At 27.4% G+C, this 18,758-nt stretch overlaps 1 protein-coding gene across 4 annotated transcripts in view; it reads left to right on the top strand.

Moving 5' to 3' along the window:
* Positions 1 to 11,898: 11,898 nt before the first annotated feature.
* The window catches only part of LOC111682816 (homeotic protein Sex combs reduced), a 51,178-nt gene continuing 44,318 nt past the window's right edge, over positions 11,899 to 18,758 (top strand). The window contains exons 1-2 of one of the 4 annotated variants that reach the window (XM_046949046.1): positions 11,899 to 12,048; positions 15,840 to 17,666. The gene's annotated coding sequence lies outside the window, so the exon portion shown is untranslated. Of the gene's footprint in view, positions 12,049 to 15,744; positions 17,667 to 18,758 lie in introns of those variants that run through there. The other 3 variants (XM_046949045.1, XM_046949044.1, XM_046949047.1) reach the window with 3 other exon arrangements.

Here is an 18,758-nt window from a genome sequence, read left to right as displayed (position 1 = left end):
CTTGCTATATTACTTCGAACTTCACATTTCCACATTATTTACATGTACTTCTACCTCGAATATCCAAATATAAGACTTTAATTCAATTTTCTAATGATTAAAGTAGATTTTTGTAATTATGCAGAAACGGCTGTTAAATACATATTTCGCAAGTAAAATGGTATTATAAATTTTATTAAAATTAAATCGCTGGCTTATTTAAAAACTTAAAACACAAAATGCAAATATTAAAACTATAGGTCTTTAGAATTCATATTTATTCTTGGTGAAATCTAAGTCAGCTGTTGTTTGTCATAGAAACACAAGTAAAGACAAGGAAGTACTCGTAGGAACGTTGTAGCAAATGTTGTAAATGTTTAATGTCATTAGTTTGGTTTAGTTTTACAAATTTTATTTTATATTTGTTATTATAATTTAAAAATGGGAATATGAATATATATGAAAAATCTCATAGTATGAATAAAGCTTCTATGTAGACTGAAGGACGGGCAGGCATTAACTTTATAAAAATTCAAGTAAACAATTGCAAACATATTTGGGTACAAAACAAAACCAAAATGTAGATATTTGTTGTAATGTACTTTAAAATAATTTAATGCTCGTCTCGTGTAGTCTTTTATGTATATACATTTTTTGTGTCTATGAATTTAAGTGATATCTGTGTATATAAGTTTTTGGAAATTTTATACAACCCACCTAGGAAAAACATGGTAACGATTTACTCCAAACTTTTTTCAATAACAACTAATTACCATCTGCATTAATCTAGACCTATTAAGTTCTGTGATACAGAATTGTCAGATCTTACAGATGAGTAACTCATTACTGTACAATGTAAGTTTTTGCTGGGCATGTGTACCTACTTGTAGTTTTATATATGTATATAAGGATGTGAATATATTTCTTTTTTGCTGCATGACAGCTGACAAGCGTTTATCATCATCAAATCGAGATGAAGATTAAGAAATAAAAATGCAAAACAACAACAACCTAAGTCAAAAAAAAAAAAGACAGTTGAATATTGCGTGTTTCTATGTATATTGAATGTATGTATGTAGTAGTACAAAGATACAACCATGTTTATTGTATCTGTATATTTCAGATACTAGTACCTCATTTTTAAAACATTTTATACCAATAAAAAATAATCTTCGTTAACTAAAAGCAACAGAAATAAATAAAAATTGTGTCGATAAAATTTTTAACAACAATGTTTTAATTTTTTTATTGTTTTTTTATTTATATTTACAAATAAAAAAATAATTAATTAAAAACTGCATTTTTGTTGCATGTTTTCAAATTATAACAAAAAAATTTAAAACCAACAAAAAGTTAAGAAAAATTACTTAACACACTCTCGAAAAGAATAAATTAACAAAATCTTTAAAATGCATTTAAATACAAAATACGAAACCAAATATAAAAGCAAGTATTAAAAAAAAATTAATACAAGAAGAAAAAGAAATACAAGTAGCTAACAACTCGATTTCAGTAAATTATTTTAAATTGTCTTTTAATGTAAATTAATTTTTCATACGACTTAAGATTTTTTGTTGCAGTTGTTGTTCTTATTATTGTTAAAGCTGTTGCTTTTTAGATTTATTTTTATGTAGATGTTGCCTTAGTTGTTGTAGTTACTGCTGCTGTTGATGCCATTGATGTTGGTTGATGTTTGTTTTAATACAACCGCCACTGCATGTTTTTTACTTTTCCTTTAAAGTTGAAAACATGTTAAATGTCTGCATACGACGTTTGTCTTAAAAATGTCCAGTGTTGTTGTCAAAGTGCGACATTTAAATTTATCGCCTTCTGTACATTAAAGGGCATATTAGAAATATTAAAATAATGTAATAATCTTTACTAAATAAATAATTGGAGTCGATTGTTGACTGTCGGACTTGGCTGGGGTGGTACATCCGTAGCACAGGAGGATTCCGTCGTTATTGCCATCTGAGGATTTAGAGTCGGAACCTATATTTAAAAGCTAATGTAGCTTAGAGCTTTCTCCGAGAACATCCTTCTCATTTAACCCCATGTTTTTGCCAATGGCATGCTGTACACTTGACGCATTGTCCGCCACGGAGGCCAAGGTACCTACCTCCGTAGTAGTATATTACTCACGATTGCAGAATGAAATGAAATGCCAAGGTATATTTAGTAACATTACATCTTTCATCAAATCCCAAGAGCTATACCTAGGCCAATATGAAGCATGCGGTGAGCCCCTTTTAGAGTCTCTGGTGGGAATTGAACCCATAAATTTCGTACTAATAGAATACAAGCAACTAACGTGCAGAGGTATGTTTTAATAATTTTTTTTTTTTTTTAAATTAAAAAATAAATTATTTTTCAAATATCCTTTTTTATTAAAAAATATGTACCAGAATCTATGGGCCCTGTCTACATAGCGCCTCTCTCAACTTTAACATAAACTTTTCTTGCAACGAACTTAATACATTCGTGCATTTAAATATTCTTAATTTTCCAATCTACAGCCTCCAAAATGTTGTTATTTTCCATCAAGGAACAAAAAAACATTAGAGATCTTAACAATTTATTTTTTGAACAACTCCTTTTATGGTTTCATACTAAATTAAAAGAAATTTTTCAATTTCGCTGATTTTGTACTTAATTCATTTTTTAGTTTTTTTCTCTTGAGATACATTTAGAATTTCCTTAAACTGAACACTGCATTCGAAATGACTGCGTGAACATCTCAAATTGAAAAATATTAACAAAATTGCCACGGCGTCCATAGTCCTAAAAAATTGTTTTACAAAAAAGTATCACATTTAGGTTTATACAGACAAACTTTTAAAGAAAACAACTACATATCGATGTATGGCGGCACACATGTTCACCGTTTACACACAACATCCCATCTCAGATCATTTTTTGATTTTTTCCGTGGTCCATCCTGAGGATAATTTATTAGAGATTGTCTACAGTTCGTTGTGTGTATTCATCAATGAAACTAAGTTTTCGTGTACCGAAGTCTAACTAACTCGCCTTTTTAAATGAACAAAGGAGGAGCTGTTATTTTATAAAATGCTTCCTTATTCCCTTTAAATTATTTTAGTTTCATGAAAATTAATCTAAAAACGATATTCACTTGTATATCATGTGAGATCTCCACTAAGGTTTAGTACGCAGTATTTACACAATTTATTTAATGAACAACTTTTTAGTATTGTCACGCTATAGAAGATAAATTCGTATTAATATAACTAAATCAATTTAGTTAGAAATAATCTATTCAGTAAATTGGAAGGGTATTTAGCATCAATTATGTTTATTTTAAAATTGTATTACTTAAAAAATAGTTAAATCAATAATGACATTTATAGTTCTATAATTTACTATGAAAGTTGTTTAATAATATAATTAAGATGGAACCCAATCTACACAAAATTATTTAGTCGTGATTAAAGTCAAACAGGGCAAAGAAGTTGAAAGTTGAATGAAGCAAAAAGAAAAGGAAGGGTGGCCCTATTACGTAAATGATATGTATGAATAATGGTCTATATTTGATATTGATTTAGTAAAAATTCTGAAAAATTTTAAGCACTAAACCTCCATATTAATAAGGGTATAATAGTTTTTCATCCACATTAAAGTATACCTATGTAATTTTCAAAAAGTATTAATTTTACAAAAACCCTTCACTAAATTTTTTAGTATTGACCCCAATCATATCCTAGCCTCATATAAAGCCTCGTTAAGAAAAACAGTCCCTCAACAATAATTTGTTTAATTATATCTGAAATAAGTCAAAACTCAACATATGTATATCAAAAGCGAATACATCTTCAACCTCGTGTTTATACACTACACCACTATAGTATGTAACACCCAAAAATATTGGTCCAACAGACACCATCTGTCCGTCCGTCTGTCTGTGTGTGCATGTAATACTCATCGTTTGGCCCTGGGATGAATGCTATTGAAAATAGTTTTATAGAAGTTTAATTGACACTGCCGATTTTTGTAATAATCGGGCTTCATTTAGCCCCCTTCAGAAAATTACTTGAAGGTTAAAACACTTATAATACGATTCATTTCTACATAAATAACTTTGAAATATACATAAAGATAGGCCCGTATTTACACTTAGCCTCATAGGAGCCCTCTTATAGAAAATCTATTTTATTGTCAAAAATCTGAAAAAATATTCCGGAACATTTTGAACAGGTCTAGTTGGCCTTGCTCGACTAGAAATTTATACCAGTTGTTATTATATTAATCCAGCAAAAAAGTGAGGAAAAAGAAGTAGAATTTTCACCACAAATAACATACTTGAAGTACTTCCAATTTTGGTGAAAAACCTATGTATTATACATTAGCGTGTCATTGGAGGGATGTTGTTCATTTTTGACAACTATGAACTACATCTAATGTTATTCATAGATGTAGTTCATATTTGAATGTCAAAAATAAACCGAATTCGTTCAGTGACATTCTTATTGGTTTTTCACCAAAGTTTGATGTACTTCGAATATGCTATTTGTAGTGACTTTCTACACCTCTTTCCTCACCTTTAACTGGGTTTTTATTTGCAAGGATATATTTGGTTTATAAAAATATATAGTCGCATTTTTAGATGTGATTAAGATGTCGTTTGTAAAGTATGACATCAATTAGTTTTTGCTGGGACATACTTTGTTTAAACCTAGTTTTTCATATGTTTGTGCTGCTGTTCTTTGTTTATGTTTTTGACTGAAAAGTTGGCAACACTAACAGTTAACCTATCTTAAATCCAAAGCTGAAAAACACAATCATCGGTTAAAGTCTGCCTAAATTTGTTCTGAGTTAAATCTAACAGTAAGTTAAGCCTAGTTTAACTAAGTAATGAGATACCCGGCTTTAAAGAAACGTTTGTAGTTTAGCATTGTGCTTTAAATAAAAAATTAAATATTTTGTATAGGTTTTTGTACGAATGTAATGGTATAAATAGCAAAAATTTATTTTTATATGCAAGTTCAGATATGCAAATTTAAAACTAAGTACGTATTTAAAAGCATACCCTAATGAAAACCTTTATTACAAGGATCTTTTTCATTGGTCAAAAATATACGTATGACAGGGAAAATGAAAGAAGTTTGAATCTAAAAATATCGATGATTAAACTAAAAGCTGAAATCAAAATATAAAATATTATTAAACAACATGAATGAGAATCGATCCCTCTTAATTTTGGGATTCCACTCTCAAACTAAGATTTAAACCCGAATCGGTCAACATAATTTTAAACACTCTTTTTTCTATTCATATGTATTTACTACCAGTTTCGACATTCTTGATAGAAACTTTTCACTGAGTGCCTTCTGTCCTATTATTTTTCTCCTGATCTCTTAATTGAAATTTCTTTCTATTTACTTTCAAGTGTCGATGAACCATAAATCTAAGTGTTTGAAAATTGTTCGTATCGAATCTTTTCTATTGACACTCTTCTATTAACGATTGACAATTTTTCTACTTTATACATATGCATGATAAAAGAACTATTTTTAATCGAATGAGAACTGAAAATCTCTTATGCAACATGTGATGTTGCAATTCCAACAGAGAAGCTTAAAGATAGAAAATCTTCGTCAGCCATAGACAAAGTGTCAAATGTGTAACAGTAAGTGTACATACATACATATACCGAATTAAAAGTACGTACATAAAATTTCCGTACATTGTGTAATGTATCTTCATGCCTGTATCTTTTTGAGGAAGAATATCAATTACATTTGTCAATATGTTTATTTTATTGTATGTATCTATTACGTATGGATAAAGTTTTATCTGCATTTCAGAAAAAATAACAAAAATTCTGATTTAAATCTGCAGTATTATTGTCGTTTGTGTATAGTAGTAATATACCAATGATGTTTTCATACATTTTAAAATTTGAACTACCGCTGAGGCCTCCATGGATACAACTCCATATGATCACTTGTATCTCTTGAGCATGGCGGCTGATTGTAACAGCATCATCACCCCATGCTCGAAATAAAATAAGATGAAGAAAATGTAGAATTAACTTAAAGAGAAAAATACAATTCAAAAATTACTGCAAAATAAGATGATGCCTATCCTTTCTTTAAAGTTAATATGGCTGGTTGGTCGGTTAGTTGGTGTGTTTTAAGTAACAAGTAGTTCATATCATATACATGCATATATAATTTTTATAAGAAACTGCTGCTGTTGCGGCTGTAATGTTGTAGATTCTGACGTCTACGAATGTCGGCTCAATTTCTGCACATTTATATGGAAGGCAACCAAACAACAAGAAGATACAAAAGAATCATATGAAAAAGAAACAGTTGAAATTGGTTGGATGATGTTCAGATTGCATGTTTTTTGTTTCGAGAATTGGCCGACATACATTCCCTTTTGGTTGCCGCATGTTCTTAATTTATTTGTTTAATTGAAAAAATGTATTTTCCCCCTTCAACATATTTTTTTCTTGTTTATTTCAAATTCTTACATACTTGAACGCATAGACAATATGCTTTTAATGCCATATATAGTTCGGTTTAAGATTTTTTTCTCTTGGACTTCATGTTGCGCATGCGAGACTTGCTCATCATGATTGGAGCCTCTGTTAATGCCAATAACAAGTTTGGATTGTTTTTGTTGGAATTTATATCTAATGACGATCATCGAACGTGGCAATGATGTACATTTGAATTAATTTGTTGAAATTTTTTGCGATGACCTCAGAACTACTACTTGTGATGTAATTTATCAAAAATTCGAATAAACGTAGTTTGAAAAAAGCTTGAGAAACTTTGACAATTGCTGTAATAAATAACATTTTACCTAAAAATCACATACATATATTAAAAAATTGCTATGAATATTGGAGATATATAAAAACTAGATTTCGTAAAATTTATGGTATTTCATCATCATTCTTCATCAAGGCATATTCGATCGGAACTTCGCGGTGTTAAAGATTATCCAAATTTGGCTTTAAATGCTTTCGTGGCGAAATGATAATGTTAATAAAAGGTGCCAACTAAATATTGTCCTTTATAAGACGACGCAACAGTTACCCTGCAACATAAACGATAAATCCCATACATTTATATAATTTAAGTATATGCAATGGATTATTTTTGTAGACATATGTATGTATATTGAAATTAAAAAAGTATTAGTGTAAATGTTTCCCATGATGATCCAAACATCGTGAATTAGTTCGCTTATATAATTTTATATAAAAGTTTTCTCAAATTTATCGGCTTTGGAGATAGTTGGGGTAATAGTGCTTCAAAAATAAGGTTGCGAAATTTGTTCTCCCACCTCTATGATGACAAATTTTGGGCCTTTTTACTTTCCTGGTTTTCGTAATAAAGTGTTCTAAAGTTTAAAATCTGAAAATATAAAATATATATAATCACATCTAAAGGGATGTGATAACACATGTGCAAGCGTACTTTAATTGTGCTCAAAGAAAATATTTTTTTAAATATTTTTTGAAAAAGTGCATCTTAGGATGATACTAAATGCACTTTAGAAGCTTTACATTCTTATTGACTTTATTATCCTGCAGTTTCTGCTCTGTAAAAAATGTTGATCAAAATCTGTGGTTTCCATCTCAGGTATGCAGAGGAAAGAGTTGGAATTTTGAAAAAAATTATTACTGTGAAAATTATTATTATAGTCACTAGAGTATTCAAAAGATTAATCGTCGATCGGTTAATCGATTAATTTTTTACGATTAATCGTTCGAATAAATGAAAATTGTCAAACTTCAAATAAAAAATAAACCGAATAATTTATATCAATTAACCGATCAGGAAAAACTCACTATTTAGCAGGAAAATTACTATATATTTTCTACATAATTGAAAATTTTTATTACAAATTTTCTTCTTTTCTTAAGATCTTAATAATTTTTAGACTATTCTAAACTGACGACTATATACTATCATAAATCATTTACTGTTATAAAGAGTCGAGTATAGATACTATAGTCTTGACTATAGACTATTCTATAGTCTTGACTATATGTTATTTTATAGTTTTGACTATAGACTTTTCTATAGTGTTGACTATAGTTTATTCTATAGGGTTGACTATTCTATAGTCTTGACTATAGACTATTCTATAGTCTTGACTATAGACTATTCTATAGTCTTGACGATAGACATTCCATAATCTTGACTATAGACCATTCTATAGTCTTGACTATAGACTATTCTACAGTCTTGACTATAGGCTATTCTATAGTCCTGACTATAGACTATTCTATACTCTTGACTATATACTATTCTATAGTCTTGACTATAGACTATTCCATAGTCTTGACTATAGACTATTCTATAGTGTTGACTATAGACTTTCCTATAGTCTTGACTATAGACTATTCTATAGTCTTGACTATAGACTATTCTATAGTCTTGACTATAGACTATTCTATAGTCTTGACTGTAGACTATTCTATAGTCTCGACTTATTAAACTATTCTATAGTCTATGACTATAGACTATTCTATAGTCTTGACTATAGAATAGTCTTGGCTATAGACTATTCTATAGTCTTGGCTATAGAGGACTATTCTATAGTCTTGACTATAGACTATCTATAGTCTTGACTATAGACTATTCTATAGTCCTGACTATAGACTTTCCTATAGTCTTGACTATAGACTTTCCTAAAGTCTTGACAATAGATTATTCTATAGTCTCGATTATAGACTATTCTATAGTCTATGACTATAGACTGAATCGATGTCTGTTCTATAGTTTTTACTATAGACTATTCTATAGTATTGACTAGGACTATTCTATAGTCTTGACTATAGACTATTTTATAGTATTGACTATAGACTATTCTATAGTCTTGACTATAGACTATTCTATAGTTTTGACTATAGACTATTATATAGTCTTGACTATAGACTATTCTATAGTCTTGACTATAGACTATTCTATAGTCTTGACTATAGACTATTCTATAGTCTTGACTATAGACTATTCTATAGTCTTGACTATAGACTATTCTATAGTCTTGACTATAGACTGATTTTTCTACATTCTTGACTATAGACTCTTCTATAGCCTTGAATATAGACCGTTCTATAATCTTGAATATAAACTATACTATAGTATTGACTATAGACTGTTCTATGGTCTATTCTATACTTTCGACTGTAGACGTTTCTGTTACACATTGACTATAGACTAGAGTATTCAAACGATTAATCGTCGATCGGTTAATCGATTAGTTTTTGACGATTAATCGTTCGAATAAATGAAAATTGTCAAATTTCAAATAACGAATATAACCGAATAATTTATATCAATTAACCGATTAAGAAAAACTCACTATTTAGCAGTAAAATTACTATTATTTTCTACATAATTGAATTTTTTTATTATAAATTTTCTTCTTTTCTTAATTTCTTAATAATTTTTCTATAATAAAGAAAACTTTATTTGATGATTTTTTGAAAAGAAATCATGGAAATAATTATATAGCCTTTATTTCTACAACCAGTTTTTTGGGAACATTGTTGTGTTCTTAAGTATTTCCAATAAGTTCTTCAGCAACAGTTATAGTTGAACTAGTGTTTAAGGGAACGTAAGAATTCTAGAACTCGTTGAAAATCTTAAAAACAGTAATTTCTTTATATAGAAAAGCATTTCACATAAACAGGAATGGTTTATAATTGAGAAGAACTAAACATAGAATTAAAGTGAAAGAAGTGAAAATCATAATTTTGTTTATAAACTGTGCAAATGTTATTTTCAAACATGAAAAAATCTATGCGTACAGGAAACTGTGGACCATTAGTATTAACTCTGTGTACTCAGTTTTTCATAATCGGCTCTTTAAAGGACTTTAAAGTTTAGAAGACAACCGATTTCAAAAGATAAATTCCAAATTTATATTAAAAAGTTAGCATTAATATTAATTTCAAATGAAGGTGAGTTCCTCTCCTTCGAAATAATATAATTTATTTCAAATCATCAATATCATCAAGAAAGAATTGGAAATATTAAAGAAAATTTGTCACAAAAAAGTAGTTAAAAGTTTTTATGACAAAAATGAAACCCTTTTAAATTAAATTTCTTTTTCGTTTTTTTTTTTAAGTGCGACAGGTATATAATATATATGGATAGAATGTACAGATTACCAGCTTCCATTTGACACCAATATTAGCATCATAAAATTCATATAAATATTTTAAATATTTGTTTGTAGTCCTTTAAACTTTGAAATCCTTTTATAAGGACATAAAAATCGGAGTACACAGAATTGGTATAAGTGTAATCTATTTTCACATGCTTATCAACTTTACCATATTTGAAAGCTTTTTTTAAAAATGTTACATTGTGTAACATGAAGATAATTATTGTAAAAAGCAATAGTAATACCTAGTTTCCTTTTGTTCGAATAACCGATTAATTTTTAATTATCCGATTATTAACCGGCTAACGTAAAACATCAAATAATTATTTGTCGAATAAACCGAAAAAGACAAAAACCCAAATAATTGAATACTCTAGTAATCACTGAAATATATTTCGAATCTTCTTAGGTTTTGTGAGTTGCACTAGGTTCTAGGCTTGCGATCTTATAGAAAAAAGTTTCATAGTAAGATAAGAAATATTTGAAACCTTCCGCCGAACAATTATGATCATTCGCAAATCTTATGTATGTCTATGCTAACAATTTCATTTTACACTAACATCTTTAAATTCATTTAAAGCATCCTGTGAAGATTTAAAACACATTTGGTATTTTAGTGCAATTTGTCCAACATTTATTTTCCAAACATGTACAAAATCATCATAAAAATGATAACACGTATACAATTTATTTTTTTTCATTTGTACTATAATAAAAAAGTAAAACCACAACAACGCATTTCCAATTTCGCTGAGAAAAACAACTAAAAATATTGAAAAAGCTCAAAAAATACAAAAAGCCAATAAAAATTAAAATGGATACGTTTATAAAATAGTAATGATGATGTTGATGATATGAACGGCTGATGGGTAATGGTAAAAACACTGTAACAATGATGATTTAAACAACGTCACTGTTGAATACAAATCACAATCAGAAATTGTTACAATGTCAGGCCACTAATCTGCCATTTGGACCAAAAGTTTGTTCTTGCTCTCCTTAAAGAAACAATCATAAGGATGCTGCAACAGAATATAGTGGCATTAGAAAACAGCATTTTAATAGAACGGATGTTTTGTATAGAACGGCAAGAGAAAATGAAAATCACGAAATTGGTTTCCCTACAAAACGGAACCTAACATCAGCAGCAGCATTGAAAGATTTAAAGGGACAACATATCACAGCCACAAACAGATATTCAAACACATGGAAACATACATTTGCAGTGACACTTATACAGGCTGAAACAACAACTACCTGTTTACGTAGATTTCGTTTTTCCTCTTTTTTTCTGAATGTAAATCATGGAAAATAAAAAAAAAATCTTACATTTTTTACTTACAACTACAGCGAGTTAAATAAACGGTATATCGTTGCGATTCATTTGGTCCTTTTTTACCAACAATAGAGAAGAGACTTTAGAACCCCAAAACATCAATCTTTCATTCATACTATCACTGGAGGCGGAGTCTTACTGCATGACGCAGAGTAAGGGAGCAAAAGAGCCAGCATTATATTTCAATAGTTTCATTTCATTTACTCGTCAAAATAACCGGCAAAATGATTTACAGTTTTCGAATTTGAGCATTTTTTTAAAAGAGGTCTTCTCATTATTTGCTCTCTTTTATTTTATTTTTGGGGGGACAAAACAAGTGCCGCTAAGTTTAATGTAAAACTTTTTTCATCGCTTAAGTTAAACCGGCTTTTGTCCGTTTAGTGAAAATAAACTTTGAATGTTTTTTCGAAAGTAAATCATTGAAATAAACGTGTGCGAATACGCTTAACGACGGTAAACATTTTAGCGTGTGCAAATGTAGCGATTTTTTTTATACGGTTATTTTTTTTAATTGATACAACGGATAATCCATTATGTTTATAAATTATAATTATAATGTTTATAAATTATAAATAGAAAAAGTAAAAAAATGTTTCTATTTAATAATTAATTAATAATAATAAAAATACAAGAAATAGATAAAACCCTGTAAAAGCTTATAAATCTACGGATATTGAAATACATGATATAAAAGATTAACTAAAAGTTTTTATTTTTTATAAACAAATGAGCAATTATTAAAATTTTTTTAATTTTAGAGTTAAAAAATCGAAAAATTGTTTTGATGGCACATTCAAAATATTTTGTGTGAATATAAACAGACCCTAATACGTGATGAATCCGTTCGCGTTAATCATTTTGATCGAGGGGCGCAAAAGTTATAGCGGTTTTCACTTAAATATTTAAAAAAAATCTTAAAATTACATATAAATGTGAAAATAATTCATACCATAAGATTTAATTCAAAAAAATTTTAAAAATACACAGTAAGAAATTTTATTTCAGTAATTTTTTAAATTGTTGCCTCTAGTTTTTGAAAAACCGTGAATTAGTAAAATTTAAGAAAAAAAACTGTTAATATCTGAATTATACGAACTTGATTTATAAGGGAATGCAATTAAAAAATTATAGTTTGGATTTAAATATTTATAAATTGATGCTAGGTACATTTTATTTGGCACACAAAAACCAAAATTTTTTAACTTTTGATGCGCCCCAGATTTTCATTAAAGTATTAAGAAAACCTGCAAATGGTGATAATTTTGACAAATTTTGAGCATCATCCATGATGCTCAAAATGTGTTTAGATAATAGTGACGTCTTTGTAGCTTACAAGGACATTTTAAATACATTTATGATCCCAAACCGATGTGTTTGTCATTATCTTTACGTCTATTCATTAAATGTTTGTATAAGTCCATGTTTGATATATAAAATCGCAAAAATAAAAAAAATTATATTTTGCAAAATTTTTAAAAAGTTTATAAAAATTCTGCATTAGAATATTTTAGCATGCTCCTTCGATTTTATATTTCAAAATAACAAAAAACTCAATTTACGCAATAATTCAAATAATTTCCTATATAAGTGCGAATGTGCCGCGCTAAAAACTGATATTTTAAGAAATTTACGTTCAAGTTTACCAACTTCTGTAGCTGTCGTACCCATCTCCCATTTAGGGCACATTAACGAGGCACATTGTAAAGAATTTATCTCCTAAGTGCCTTTCGTTATCAATATAACGAATAGTGTCCAAATTTTAAAACTATGGACCAAAAAATAAAAAGAAGGTAAAAAAAATTAGTAAGTGACACGGGTTTCTAAGGAATTAAAAAAATTAGATAATTTCTCATATAAATATTAAATACATCGATGTTTTTTCGAATTGTAACATTGACATTATAAAGTTTTTCGAATAAACCATGTAATCCTAAGAAAAAATTATATTTAAAAGTTACTACAGAATTTTTTAAACATATTTTAGTACATTTTGCTTTCTATATTCCACAAGGCAAAAAAAAAAATAAATTTTATAAAAATTAAATTTTTCTAATAATCCAAAAATTTGGGTCTTTGAAAGAAGTTTTTAAAATTTTAAATATATCTAAAACTAAAACTAATGATTTCACAAATATTAGATAAATAAAAATTATATTTTAGTTTGAATGAGAAACATATTAATCTGTACTATCTGAATCTATTTAATTTTCAAATCAAATTCAAATGTAAGGACCTATAAATATTAATTACGAATAAAATTTTGAACTATATATACAAATAATACAAAATGGCTGCTTAAATTTACCAAATTTTGACAAATTTTTTTCTGAAAATCAGTAAGTTTCCGACTCAAATTCATTTAAAAAAATAGTTTTATATGTAATTCAATAACTTTTACAAGTCTGCTCGATTTAACTTCAGGTTCCATGTACGCAATAAATTGGCGGTAATGGCAAAATGTAAACAAAAAAACTAAATTGATATTCAGATTTGAACTGTTAAGATATGGATGATTTAAAATTATACGTTAATTTAAAGAAAATAAAATTTTTATGGAATTTTATAGAATATAAAAACTAAATGATTTTCATCTATTTACACCTTTTATTCTTAATTTTTTACCACAGACTTAAATTTCTATCTACTGCACTCAAGTAAAATCTATTGTGTCTAAAATTTTAAAATGTTTTAAAAATATAAAGCCTGTAATTTTCTCAAGAGCACAAGTCTTATTTTGATGTAATTTTATTTCTTTGTCACGTCTTTAAATCTATAGGAAATGTTACCCGGTTAGTAATCGGATAATTCATAATTATTCGGATAATCTAATAAAAGATAACTGGATGTTTTTTATTTACAAAGTTTTTTCCTATTTAATTTTTTTAAATATATTTTTTTCTTTTCGTGTGAAATACTTTTCTATTTAAAGAAATAAGGTTAATTAATTTTTTTATAATAAGATAAGATTTCAACAAGTTTCGGAACTGTTGCTTAAAAACTTATTAGAAGTACCTTAAAAAATATTCTTCAAAACTATTTGTAAAATTGAAGGCGATAACATTAATTTCTTTTCAAGAATCAGAAATATTGTTATAGAAATAATAAAGAAAGGAAATAAATTTATTCTAAATATTAAATATTGAATTTTGTTGAAAATATACAGCAGTTTTACTGTTAAACAGCGAGCGATTAATCGGCAAAAAATTTATCGATTGACCGATCGACAACTAATCGTTTGAACACCACTCATAGCACTTAGTTTTACAACTAGATATGTTTATGAAAAGCTGCTTAAAACAAGTTTAAAAATAGTTATAGCATTTAAAAACGCCAATATTGCATCATTTTAAATTCCATACACAAAGAAAATTGAGATATTTAAAATCCCCATGTACTAAACATATTTCAAAATTTACAAATGTAGACATAGAAATATGTACCACTTATTGAAAAATATTTTTAACTTAAGTACATTTCCTTGTAAGTGAATAATAGTTTGAAATATTTTATCGTATTATAAAATGTCATAGAACATTTTCACAACTTCTTTAAAGCACTTAAATTAAACAAGTAAACATTTTTCTAACAAACAAGGACTTGGCATAATTTTTGGTTTTTCTAATAGAGCAGCAGCCTACAGTCGAAAATAAGATGTTATTTCTACTTTAAACGTGTTTAAAAAATTTATTAGAAATCGAAATACCTTACGTTGAACAGAAGAGTAGAAAATTAATTTCGAAAATGCTAAAAACAATGTTCATTGATAATAAGATCACAAAATAGAAAACACACGGACAGTGTACGTGTGACAATATTCGAAAATTCTCTCTTGTTTCGAATACACTATTTATTTACAAGAGAACACATAACAAATTCGAATATCACAAACAAGTTATTCTCATTTCATAAACAAACTCACATGTACGCATATACACACAACACACTCATTCACTTAAACGGGAAATAGCTCCCATATTCGAAATTCAAGAAACGGAAGAAACAAAAAGAAAAACTAAAGTAAACATTATAAATGGCCACCCCTTTATTGCTGGTAGAGCGAATGAGAAAGCAATAGAGTGAGTGATGGTCTTATTGGTTTTTAGCTGTCTTTGTTTGTTTCACATTGAATAGATTGTTTTTTACGTTTTCTGTCTAGAAAGAAGACTAATGTTTATTCTCTCTTACCAATAAAGAAGTCCAAAAAACAACAACAAGGGGAAAATTATAAAAAAAGCTTAATGTATATTTAATAGGGAGCTCTTTTTTCTCATAATTTGATTGTGTGTGAGTGTTTACTTGGTTGGTGTTGTTGTTGTTTGTTTAGTTTTTTATTATTGATGCTCTGATATTTTTGATTTGAATTATAACCAAGTAGTCAAAGTGAAACATTGGCGCTTTGAGCACGTATACGCGGGTAAAAGAAAATTACAAAAATAAAGAAAATACATTAATTTAACAAAAACAATAATTTATAATATTCAAAAGAGAAAAAATAACAAGTACAACAAACAAAAATTATTAATTATTAAAGAAAACTTGGATTTTGATAAAAAAGCGTTGTTTGTTGACAAACTTAAAAAATATAATTAAACAAAAAGTGAGTGTAATATTTGTATTATTTATGCTGAAATATATGAATTCACCAGCCAGCTATTCAGTCAGCCTTATTATAAAAATAAAATGTTGATGTATGTTTTGCAAAGTGTTTTAGTGGTTTATTGATGGCGATTAAAATGAATTTTCTCGCTGATGAATGATCGCAAATTTAGCATGAAATTTATGTCTATGATTTATTATTAAAAAAATAAACAAAATAAAAAAGTTTAAGAGAAAATTAAAAATTTCAAACAACAACAATTATAATAACAACTGAAAGTGTTAATAAATTGTATATCTTTTAATTGTGTGTCAAATAAACAAAACGAAAAAATAATCATAAATAAATTTAAACATAAATTCAACAAAAAGAAACAAGTGCAATAAAAATAAAAATTTGGCGTTTACAAGAATAATTTGTCTCTAACACAAACAGGTAAAACGGATTAAAATTTGCCAAAATAGATGAACCGGAAGAACAATATATAGAACCCCTTAAAGTCAAGGATTAACACAGCAAATCAAGTGCAAAATAAGTTGTACACAAAAAGGGATCATTTTTAAAAATTATCATCATTATTATTTTAAATTGTTATTAACAATAACACATGTTGGTTAGTTAGAGTGTGTATGAGAGAGTTTGAGTTTTAATCTCTACAACAAAACACCTTTACCACCAACAACAACAAGAGTAATAATAACAAAAAGTGTAAAACTTGTCAACATTGTTATTATTTGACAAAATTTATGGCCTTTTTTGACTTTTTCGCTACAATACATTTAAACATACTCTTATTCTCTCTACTGTGCAACTAAACAACAACAATTGTTAACATAAATGAAATCTTCTAAACCTTCAACAAACACACACAACGAATGATCAAATAAAACCTTAAATTAAAAACTCTTTTTAACTCTATGATACACAGTGGTAAATACAACAATACAAGAGACCAAGAACAAGAACTATAGCAGAGGAAAAACATCCTGCATGATCGTTGAAAAAGAATTGAATTGAATTGCAGCAAACATCATCTGTTCTTGTTCTAGTTGGTGTGTCTGCATGATCATCACAACACAACATTCTTTCTCTCACACACTACGACGGCAATTCTTATCTACCGATCATCGGTTTTTCCAAACGAATTTATTTCATCATTTCATTCGTACGTTGTTTTTCCTCCACAACACCGGTTTTTAAAAACTCACATTTAAATTGGTAGCAGTTAAAAGAAAAATAAACGAAAAATAGAAAATTTGATATCAAAATGTTTATCGGAAAAATTACAACCTGCTGCCGTCGTTAAAGCATTATGTGTTGGTTACATTATTATTATGTTTCTCTTGTGGTATTTTTACAATTTGATTTATGACACTCAAACTTATTATTAAAAATACTAAATAAATGAGCAATTAAAAAATATACAAATTTGAAAATACAGTGTTTAAAAAATACGGATTCATATTGTAGAAAAATAAATAAAAAACATAAAGTGAAGAAATATATAAGTTAACATTACTTTGATAAAAAAAAACTATTAACAAATTGACTATTAAAGAAAGTTTCCTTTGGATTATTTAAAACACCAGTTTATTAAATTTGGTAAGTTAAAGTTACATTAGCATTCAGTTTAAAGTTAAAATAAACATATAAATTTATTTGAATTCATATAATAATTTACAGTAAAGTCAGTAACAATTTTAATATTTGTGACACGAAGAAATTTGTTGTTGTAAATATCTAATCACTATACATAATTCTAAATTTTATAGTTTAAAAAACGGGAAAAAGTAAAACATGTTTGGTTCAGTTCCCTAACAGCGATTATAATTCTTGATTTCAGTATCTTATCACCAGGAAAATAATTATTTTTTTAATACTTAGATTATTATCGGTCTCCAAAACGATTTTAATACAATAAAATTTTGGAATATAAATTCTAAAATAATCTAAAAAAGTCTGAAATGGACCAAACTAAATTTTAAGTACTTTTATGTATAAGGTAAAAACTGCAACAATTTTGACACCTATTTCTATAAAAAACGAATGTAATATGTCTCCCAAATAATAAAAGATATTTTGTGAACCATAAATATTTACATTTTTTTTTAATCAGCTTAAAATTAGCTAATATTTGAAATCGATTAAAAAAATTAAATATTTTTTTTTCATAAATTATACTGTGGTCAGGATTTTCAGTCCCTGGTAGAGAACTGATCAGCACAAAACAATACTTTTAATTACTTTCGTATTCTGTACATTAATACGGATCGATTGAGAGTTATTGCAACATGAGACTTTTCAAACTTTCAAAAATCTGAATTCTGTTGCAATCATTTTTAATAATTAGAAAAATACAGAATTTTCATACAACTATATTACGATATACAAATACATATAAATTTTCAGAAGTTTTACATTTAAAAAGGTAGAATTTTAAAAACACAATTTACTGTATTACCTTAAAATATGTAAACTCCTTTTATTTCCATTTTTAAAAGATTCTCTAAAATCTTTACATTTCTTGTAAAAATACAAATTTAATTGCATTATATAAACTATCCATAAAAACAGGGAATAAAAAAAATCTATTTTTTTTAAATATGTATCATATTAGATAAACTCTTGAATATGTATTAAAAAAAACATATTTTTGTAAAATGTTTAAATACACAAAAAAATTACTAAGTAATT

This window comes from Lucilia cuprina, chromosome 4 (genome assembly GCF_022045245.1).
Source record: "Lucilia cuprina isolate Lc7/37 chromosome 4, ASM2204524v1, whole genome shotgun sequence".
NCBI lineage: Eukaryota > Metazoa > Arthropoda > Insecta > Diptera > Calliphoridae > Lucilia > Lucilia cuprina.
Note: the sequence above shows the minus strand (reverse complement) of the source record. Positions and strands in the feature narration are given on the sequence as shown.